Raw genomic sequence first — 10,681 nt, forward strand, 5'->3', positions numbered from 1 at the left:
TTAGAACAAATTAAAGAAATCAATTATTTCATATAAATTCTTAATTTATTTATACTATGATATTGTATGTGAATATTTGCTTATTTGAAATAGCAATAAATTTTAAATATAAAACTAAGAAGAAAAAAATATTATAATTTATAATAAAAATTTTATTATAAATTAAAATTTCAAAATTTTTGTGGAATTTTACTCTAAAATCTTTGATAGATTCTATTGATAAATTATCTTTTTGCTTTCTTAAATTTCTAAATAAAATCATGTTTATTATGATATTTAGCAATTGTTTCAATAATATATAAAAATTAGAAAAAAATAGATTAAAAAATGAAATAGAATTCGATTAATCAAATATTAATTAAAATTTCATTCTAATAAAATATAATAATAAATATAAATGAATAATATAATTAAATACAAATAAAATTCTACAGTATTTATGAAAACACAATTTGTAATAAGAGAAGCATGGGAATGAAAGCTGTAATAAAAACAAGTTTTTCATTGCTTCAAACATGCTTCGAATAATATATCAATTACCACAAAAACTTAACTATTTTATTTGGTAATCCATAAATGTTGCTGATATGCGTACAAATATAAATCATGCACAATAATTTGCTGCATGTGAGTGGATAACTTTAGAGACGCAATAGTACGCCAAATTATTTGCGGTACATCTTGTTTTTGATTTAGTATCACGGTAACTGCCGAGCACATTGTTAACAACAGGATTTAATGCCAACTGCTGAAACACTAATTATCATGAGCTCACCGTAACAACTCCCTATCTCTAATGATCTATAGAATGATACGGAGATTATGTTTTTATTGATCTGGCATAAAAAATTGCATATTTAAGGTATGCTTATCTGCTATCGCCATTTTAAGAGAAATCTTTTGATTATATTATATTTATTTATTTATTTATATTATATTTATTTTGATTATATCAATTTTATATGATAAAAAGTGTAAAATTATAGTTAATTATTTTCTTTAATGTGTATAATTATCTCTATTGAATATAACAAAATTTTATGAAATTGATAACTGTTAATCCAAAAGATATGCAGTATTCCAAAAATATATACATATATACATATATAATAGTGAATGTTAATGAATCATATTCAGAAAATTCATTATTTTACATCATTATTATTTTATTCCTTATTGTCCTATTATTATATTAGCTCTCTGTATATCTATACGATTTTGAATTCATTTAGGAATGAAAATATAAATGATCAGATCTTATTAAATTTTTTTTTCATTTTCATATATCTACTGATTGATTTTTAGTATAAAATTTTCAATATTAAAAGTAAAATATAAAAATTATATCATTTTGTATTAAATCTTCATATTAAACTATATATACATATATTAAATTTCTACAATATCAATTAACAAATAATGAAAGAATTAAAATTTTTCAAAGAAGGTAGAATAAAAACTAATAGAGGAATAGATTATAAAAAGCGTAATACTGCGATATATTTTGAAATATCAAAAAATTCGTGATTGGTGAAGATAGTTAATCAAATTAAATTGTATATGTGAAATAACTTATTTCATCTTCATATGTAAAAACTTTTATAAAATATTAGTATTTATTTTTTAATATTAAGAAACAACAATAAACATATAAATAAATATAAAGTTATTATTATCAGAGATGATCTAAAAAATATTATTGTTTTTTCATATAATTAGCAAATATACTTTTTCATGTAAAATAATGAAAAATCTCAAAAAATAGAAAATAAAAAAAATATTGTAAGTAAATCCAAATTTTTAATGTATTTTCTGTTTTTTCATGTATTTATAATTGTTTTTATTAGTAAATTCTATCTCAGAATGAACTATCTGATTTTAATTATTAACTAAATTTAGCTGATTAATTGAAATGATTGAAAAATGCTTACATAAATTTAAAAATTCAAGAATGATCTTTAATTTTTGATCTAACTAATATTTTTTAACATTATGTTAATTGTTAAATATTTAGATAATGATTGAAAATTAAATAAATCATTTTCCAAGATTTCTGTTAAGCAAAATCATACAATGTATTAAAATGATTTTGAAATTATTTTGAAATTTTTGTATATTAATATTATTTCATTATTTTCATTTTAATCATTAATATCATATTAATAAATATTGGATATTAATGTCGTTTATAAATTTCCGAATCTGTATAAATTATATATATATTTACATTAGAGATATAAATAAATGCTATAATAAAATTGAATAATTATTTACAAATTATTTATCTTATCAATTTTAATAGCTTCCAAAATATCAATGTAAAATTTTGAACAAAATTTGTGTAAACAAATGAATTTTTCGAAGATATATGCAAAAATATATTTATAAATATATTATATAATATATTTATTTATTAATAAATAAAAACTAATACAATTTATATATACTAATTTCCAGTTAATTTTGATTATTGGTTAAATTAAAAGAAAATAATTTTAATATAATAACCTAACTCGACTTAATCTAATTTGATTTTCTAAATCCATATAATATATATTATGGAATATTTCAGAGTGAACAAAAATTTATTTATAAAATTAATTCTTACATAACTAAATTAATCTACACAAGAATAACATAAAGATACATATTTCTAAAATACATTTTTTTTTTTTACCTCAAAAATTAATTATTGTTCCTTTTATTTATTTGAACAAAGACAATTGTAAAATTCCCAACAATGGCAATTCTTTTAAATCTCAGAAGAAAAGAGTCATATCGATGACAAGTATTCTTCAAATTCACGTGTAGCTTCTAGCTTCTGATACTTCGTATAAGTTAGAAGCTGCTCTGGAAACCTCCACTGGATACCGAGTGCGTGGTCGAAGACTGTCGGCTGATACTTTAAGTGGCATTCACGAGGAGATACGCCGATAGCTTTCCCATTCGGTTCGGCATTCGATTCCATTTAAAGGTGATCGCGCGTCACGAGGAGAGAGGCAAAGAGTGCAAAGGCTGAGGAGAGAAGCAGAGAAAAGAAATATCGAGCTCGTCACGAGCCACGTAAGTATTTCTCCACAGAGAGAATCGGCTCTCTTTCTCTCGAAGAAGTCCGCTTCTTGGCAATGTACAGGCCGCGTGCACCAGAATTAAGTTGTCGGGGGAGATAGAAACCGAGCTGGCCATGTTATCGCGACACGCGGATCGTGGCATGCGCCCACCACCTGCACTAACAGCAGTGGCGGCCTCGTATCAACTTGTGCGCAACGTTCTCCAAAGAACCGATCTATACCAACCATCACAACATATACGCGCGGTACTTGAAACGTGTTCCTTGAGAATCAAACTATCATCGAAAGATATTCGCTGGAGATTTCTTTCTCGAAGACTCGAATAGATGATCTGCTTGTGATACGCTTAAGATTTTCGAAAGTTTTAAGATGGTTTTGTGGCTATTAAGTATTTTTTTATATCCTTTTAAATATCGGTTATCGATGGAATACACAGATTATAATTCTATCTTGTATTGTCTGCGTAGTGCGTGTGGTTAATATAATTTATAATATTACGATTTAAGAAATATCACCATTTTTTAGTGATATGGATTTTAGAGTGTTTATAACTGGAAAGATAAAGTGACAGATTTTTAATTTGATTTAGTTTGAATTTTCTGACTTTTAAATTTTTATATATAAAAGTACGAGATAATGCATTGATTCATTTTAGAAATCGAATTTGACATATATGTATAATCGAAAGAAAATTTCATAGTCATTGTCAAACTATCTATAGATTCTAAAACAGAATTAATTTGCTATCGTTGTTTTACGAAGAAACATAGAGAATGTTAAAAATATGATGATATTATTAAGATTAGAAATCATAAAAGAGAGAAAATAAATTTAAATTAATTAAATTAATTTCGAGTAATTACTAATTACTAATTAATAATAAGTAAAGGTTTTCATATTTAATCATTTTTAATACATTGAATGATGATATTATATGAAATATCATGCAAATAAGGAATATATGAAAATAAAAAATATGTTTTAATAATATATTAATGGAAAATGATATCAATTCTTTTTATAATAGTAATAATATTTATCGCTCGAAATAGCTTATATCTTGTCATTTCTTTGTTATGATGAAGAAAAATCGATAAATAATGGATTCTATTTAAGATATTATTTCTTATTTCTAAGTCTAAGATTTCCTTAAAAATAAAGTATTCTTAAAGATACATGCACTTTTAGATCATAAAAAAGAAGATTACTTATAAAGAATTATAATTAAATATAATCTCATATTATGTATATTTCTATAAATTATTATACTTTCTGAAATTACAAATTTATTAATTAATGAATCATATATGAATTCTTTTTTCTTATTGAAATTCACGAATATCTTGTAATCATTTTAAATAATTTATAAAAAATAAAAAAAAAAAGAAAAGAAAAAGAAAACTTAAAATAATGCATTTCTAAAGAAAATCGTATAGAATAATTTTTTTTTATTCCATCTGGAAGAATTCATTCTTCTACAAGATATTAATATATTTAAGAAATACTTTTCAAAAATCGACTTTAACTAAAATAAATACAAAAGTTAATTATTAAATGTCGATTGAAGTTTATTTATTAAATTATAAGTTTATAAGATTAAGCAAAATGGAAACAGTAAATAATTTATTGGCAATTAAATAATTTATGATAGAAATAGAGCTTTATAAATTTAAATTGGTTATAATATAATAAATCTCAATCGATAGTTTTGTATATCAATTTTCGTGTTTAACTTCTAGAATTGATCTTCCAAAATATCCCACAAATATAATATATTAATATATTATATGTAATATTAAATATAATATAAATATAATTAGAATTAAAAAGAAAAGAATTAAAAACCAAAAAAAAAAGAAATCTTTATATTGAATAAATGAATTAATGATATTAATTAAAAATAATGAATTAGATAAAGTTATCTTTTTAATTTAACTACATGTATAATTAACATTTACAAATGATGAACAACGATAATCATTTTTCTTAAATAGTAGAATGAAACGAATTTTATAGTAGATCTTCGAGTACCGATCTATCGACTAGCGTTCCTGTCATGGATTAATCGAACGATAATAACTATGATGCTGCGTCACGTACCTGTTCTTCAATTCAATAGCACAATCTAATGAATCTCATCGTCCTCTGTCATCTTGTCGTGACACTCGCACAATAGAAATACCAGCAATAGAGCTGTACTAGCAGAGGTTTATCGATATCACATTGTTATTGTACATTTTAACGGTAACAATATATGTACGATATATTGAATTGATTTTTCGAGCTTTTATATATTAAAATCTATTATTCTTTTAAAATATAACTCATTATCTTTATCGGTTTAATCTGAATTAAACTTACTAACTTAGAGTTATGACTATCGATAAATATTGGTATGTAAAAAATAATTCGATAATATGATAAACAGTAATAACTTTCTTTTTGAATTCTTTTTATTGAAATTTATTATTAAAGATGTTATGAACAATTATTCGTGGATTAACGAAATTTCATTCATTTTCAATATATTCAAAAAATATTAATCGATTTCTTCTTTCAAGAAGAAATTATTTAGTTTTTTGGAAAATATTTATCATAATTTCTATTGTTTTATTATATAATTGTATATAAAATATTAATATATTTTTAAATATATTAATATAAACATAAAAATTGACATTAAAAATTGAGATTTATTATTAACTTAACCTCTATTATACTGTCGTCTTTCATAGCTTAATAAATTTAAACTTTAACTGAAATTTTCAATTTTATGTTTGCTTTAATCTTTAGAATTAATCCTCTAAAAAATTAGATCTCACGAATATATTAATACTATGTGTAAAAAATGCTTTTTGAAATTATAATTTCTTTTTTATCATACTTTTGACAATCTCTGGTTCTTATTTAATTACAATCTATATATATATATATGTTGTACATGAAATTTATATTCCGACGAATATCTGCATCAGTATCATTCTTGCACGCAATAACTGGTACTACGAAACGGTCACGATCCAGTCACTTCAATTACTATCTTCATTACTTTGCACGCTCGCTCACAGATTGAATATATTCAAGCAAGAGTGCACTTGAAATTTTCGATGTATTAGTGGATAAAATGGCTCGATAACCAATAGAGATTTCCGCTCTGACTCTTTCCTGTCTCTCTCTCTCTCTCTCTCTCTCTCTCTCTCTCTCTCATATATTCTTTTTCTTTCACCATCTACTATCATCTCTATGCGAAAAGATTTGCTTGAAAAACTTCAACGCATTTGAATTTACTTATTATTGAATTTAAATGTATTTTTTAATATAAAGTAACAAATTTCTCCATATACGAGAAATACATTTATTAACTATTCTTAGAAGATAGATAAGAGAATGAGAAAAATAAATTTTTTGATAATTTTTTTTTTTAATAAGTTTTTAATAAATTATTAAGAATAAATTATTTGATGATAATTATTTACATGAAGAAAATGTGTAGTTTCAAATTGTAATATCTTTCTGAATTATTTAATTAAAAAAAAAGAAATAAAAAAAGAAAAGAGATTCAAGTCGATATTTTCAAATTTCAAAGAAGAGACTCTATATTTTTCAAGCCATAAAAATAAATTGGAATATGAAAATTTCTTTTCAATAGAATGATTTAATATCAGCATAATAAAGCAAGAGTTTATTATTATTCATTATTAAGTTATGTGAGAGGAAGAATATTTAAGTTAATAGTTAGTCGGATTTAAGTATTTTCTCTTGAATCATAAATTCTTCCTGATTATTTAGTTATTTTCGTACGTTTTCTTGCTTTCGTTAAGTTTATTCCAACTCATTTAATTTCCTGAATTATTATTGATTGCTAGGTATCCGTTTCATGAGATTACTATTTCTATTTTTGACTATAGAGCGATCAACTATAAGTAGTCCTTTCCTATTTTATATTCATAATTTTCATTAGTGCTTTATCTTATTATATTATCTTATTATATTAGCCCTTCATTCTTCTTATATTATACTTCTTTTGTTTAGTTCTTTTTTTTTTGCGAAATATATTAAATATTTCGAGAACGAATCGTAACTTTGCAATTATATATTATTAATTTTTTTATGAAATTATTTATTATTATTATATAAATTTCAAACTTAATGAAATAGTTATTGAATGGAGATTTAAAATAAATATAATAAAATAATAAAAATATATAATAATAATAATAAAATATTTTAAAAAATAGATAGCGAACTTTATTGTCATATTTTGTTGTAATGTAATATATATGTTTAATATATGAATATAAATTTTTTTCGAGATATAAATATTTTTTGTTTAATAGAATAATTAATAAATTTTTAAAAATTTTAATTTCACTTAAACAAATTTTTAAAAACAAAAGAATTTTTTTACAATAACGCATCATCATTATTTTTTATAATTTTTTAATTTATAATTGTTTTAGAGTAAGTAATCCAAATAATATTTTATCAAATTTTTAATTTTTTTAATAAGTTGCAATTTCAATATAAAAATTTTCTCTAATACAATACTTACACCTAACAAAAAAAAATTATATTGATAGTGTTTATAATAAATATCTATTCATGTAAACTTTTTAAGTGAATAAAAATGTTTATATTTAAAGAAAAAAAGTTATCTTTGAATCACCGACAATTTATTTCACCAAGATCATTCTTTCAATATATTTTTTTCAGCCAATTAATTAAATGAATTCGAATATCTTTCCTAAATTTCCTAATTTACTTATCAGTGGTAAAATGAATCGTGAACGATTGATTCCACTAAAAGTTTTATTTATTTTTTCATCCTCTTAGAATAGAATATATATAACACTATACAAAGTTTGACTACCTGTTTCATCCGGTATATATACGTGCAATATATGTATAATAAGTTAACAAGTTGAATTATTAACAGTTATCTTCAGAACAATTTCAATTTTTATGCAATATATCAGCAACATTATAATTTCCTATATTACATAAAAAAATATATCGAGAGCAATATTAAAAATACGATCCCGTTGTATCCATTGCATCCAAGACACGATTATCGCAAGACTGGTTGATAAGTTACCAGAAGCCTTCAGCAAGAGAAATATCTCGAGACGTCGGATGAAATTCGCGTCGTCGCCTCTCGATGGAGATATATTTGAGCCGTTGGCGATAATTATGTTGTGCTCGATTACATCCTGATTGTTCTATGAATATCAAACTATGGATAAGCCGTGTTCTCATATCTGTCCCGCGATTATATTACATATATTATACACGTCAATTCGATTGCTACTCAACAGCGAGATACTTGCGCGAGTGTTCTTACTTCTATCTTGTTAATTAATTACCAACTTCCTCAAGCGCCTCTTAAGACTTCCCCATTCGTATTTTCTTTAATTACACATATTTTATCGAGATTGATTTCATACATGCATGATATTTGCATTAAATCGAACAATCATTAATGCTTTATTTCTGGACGAATTGCGTGAGGATAAGCTACTTATTCATCCATGACCGTATGAAGGAATTTTTGCAGTGTCTAATAGAAGTTCCATTTCTATTTATCATTCGGTGAAAAAAAAAATCTTTGGCAAAGAATTAGTAACTACTCTTTCTTAATTATTAATTCTGATTTATTTCTATTTTTTATTTTCCTGACTATTGAATTATTATTTTTATCCCTTAATCTCAGTATTATGATCTGAATTATTTTATCTTATATATCTTTTGTAACATATCAAATTTGACTCGCTTTTAGATTTTCTTGAAGATTTAAAATTTTCGAAAATTTGATTCTTGTTTGAATTGAAGAATTCAATGAAGTTATGAGGTAAATTCGGGAGAGATCATTTTTTTTTGTAAGATGGATACCTGCATAATTTTGAAAATATATTTGTTTCATATTACGATCTACTAGTTTACTCATTTATTAAAATTTAAATTATTAAATTAATTTATTAAATTAAAATTTAAATATTTTTTTATGTTGCACTTATTTATAATACGTATTTCATCTTTTCAACTTGTGTTGAATGTAAATATTTTTAGTTTATTGAAACTTCAAAAACTTATAATTTAATAAATAAGCATCAACTAAAATTCTCATATATTAATCTTTGTATTTATTTCTATGTATAGAATTCTTTAAAAGTATATTATAAATATATAAATATATAAATATGTATAATATATATATATATATATTAAAATGTATTATATATTTATACATATATATTTTTGGAACATTCTGTATATATATATATATTTATTATCTTATGATGTTCAAAATATTTTTTTTATTTGATATTAATTCTTTTTTTTTTTTTTAATGAAATGACATTTTTAACGAAACATTCAGTTTCATTTGTGACGACAATTAAAACAAGTTTATTAAAACTATTTTTACACATATGCGAGTTATATTATATTGTGAAATTTAAATGTATTATAGAGAATATTATACAAACACGAATACATATTATAAATTGCTATTAATATTGGAAAACAAAAAATATTTCGAGAAATCTTCACACATTTCAATGATATCATTTCAATAATATTTTATCATTTATAAAATCATGAATCATCTGAATATTTTATTTGATATATAATTATGTAATTTATAATCTAATGAAATTGTAACTTGTTAATTTTCTAATTTAATACTAATCAATTTTACAAAGAATCCAGGATATTTAAAAAAAAATACATGTTTTTATAAAATTAAAGAAAAATTGTATATGAATAAAAAATAAATATGATATAATATTTCTCAAATCATGATCAAAATCAAATGAAAAGAACTTTTAGGAGAAATTAATTTATATGCAAATAAAATAATAATTATTAATTTAATATCAAATTAATATTAAATTAATATGAAATCAGTATAAAGATATTACATTTGTTGAGAATCAAAGATAAATTTGATATTATATCAAAAAAAAGTTGCAACATCGTGTTTGATATAAAATAAAAAATTAGTTGAAAAGATATACATAAATCTCAATGTATAATGGAAAGGTAACTAGAAAGAATAGTTGAATTTGACAACGAATTGTTGAGAATGTAGATAATTTATATACGAATCTAAAATACATATATAAAATAATAATAAAAAAAAAGAAAATTTGAAATTAATTAATATAAATATAAAATTAAGATGTTATTCGACAGAATAATTTTGCAATTAATATTTAGAAGAAATTTTTTTATATTTTTTTTGATAATTGAATTTTATGAACAACAATAATGTTCCAATGTTGATTAATTAATTATTATATTATTAAAATTTAAAAAAATTAGTTCTTATAATTATATATTATTNATAAATTTTAAATATTATTATAGAAAATAATTTCTATTGGTTAATTAAAAAAGAATTTTATTCTCATTTGTCATTTTCTAGTAAAATATTTCTAATAAATTTTTATATTTCTAGTAAAATATATCTTAAAACAAGTATCATATGAGATGATTCAATCTAATAAAATATTTCTAGTAAATTTCTATATTTCTAATAAAATAAATCTTAAAAAAAAGTATCGCATAAGATGATTCAATCATATTTAATTACGAATATAGTTATAATT

The sequence above is a fragment of the Apis dorsata genome, unplaced genomic scaffold, assembly GCF_000469605.1.
Source record: "Apis dorsata unplaced genomic scaffold, Apis dorsata 1.3 scaffold_235, whole genome shotgun sequence".
In the NCBI taxonomy this organism is placed as follows: domain Eukaryota; kingdom Metazoa; phylum Arthropoda; class Insecta; order Hymenoptera; family Apidae; genus Apis; species Apis dorsata.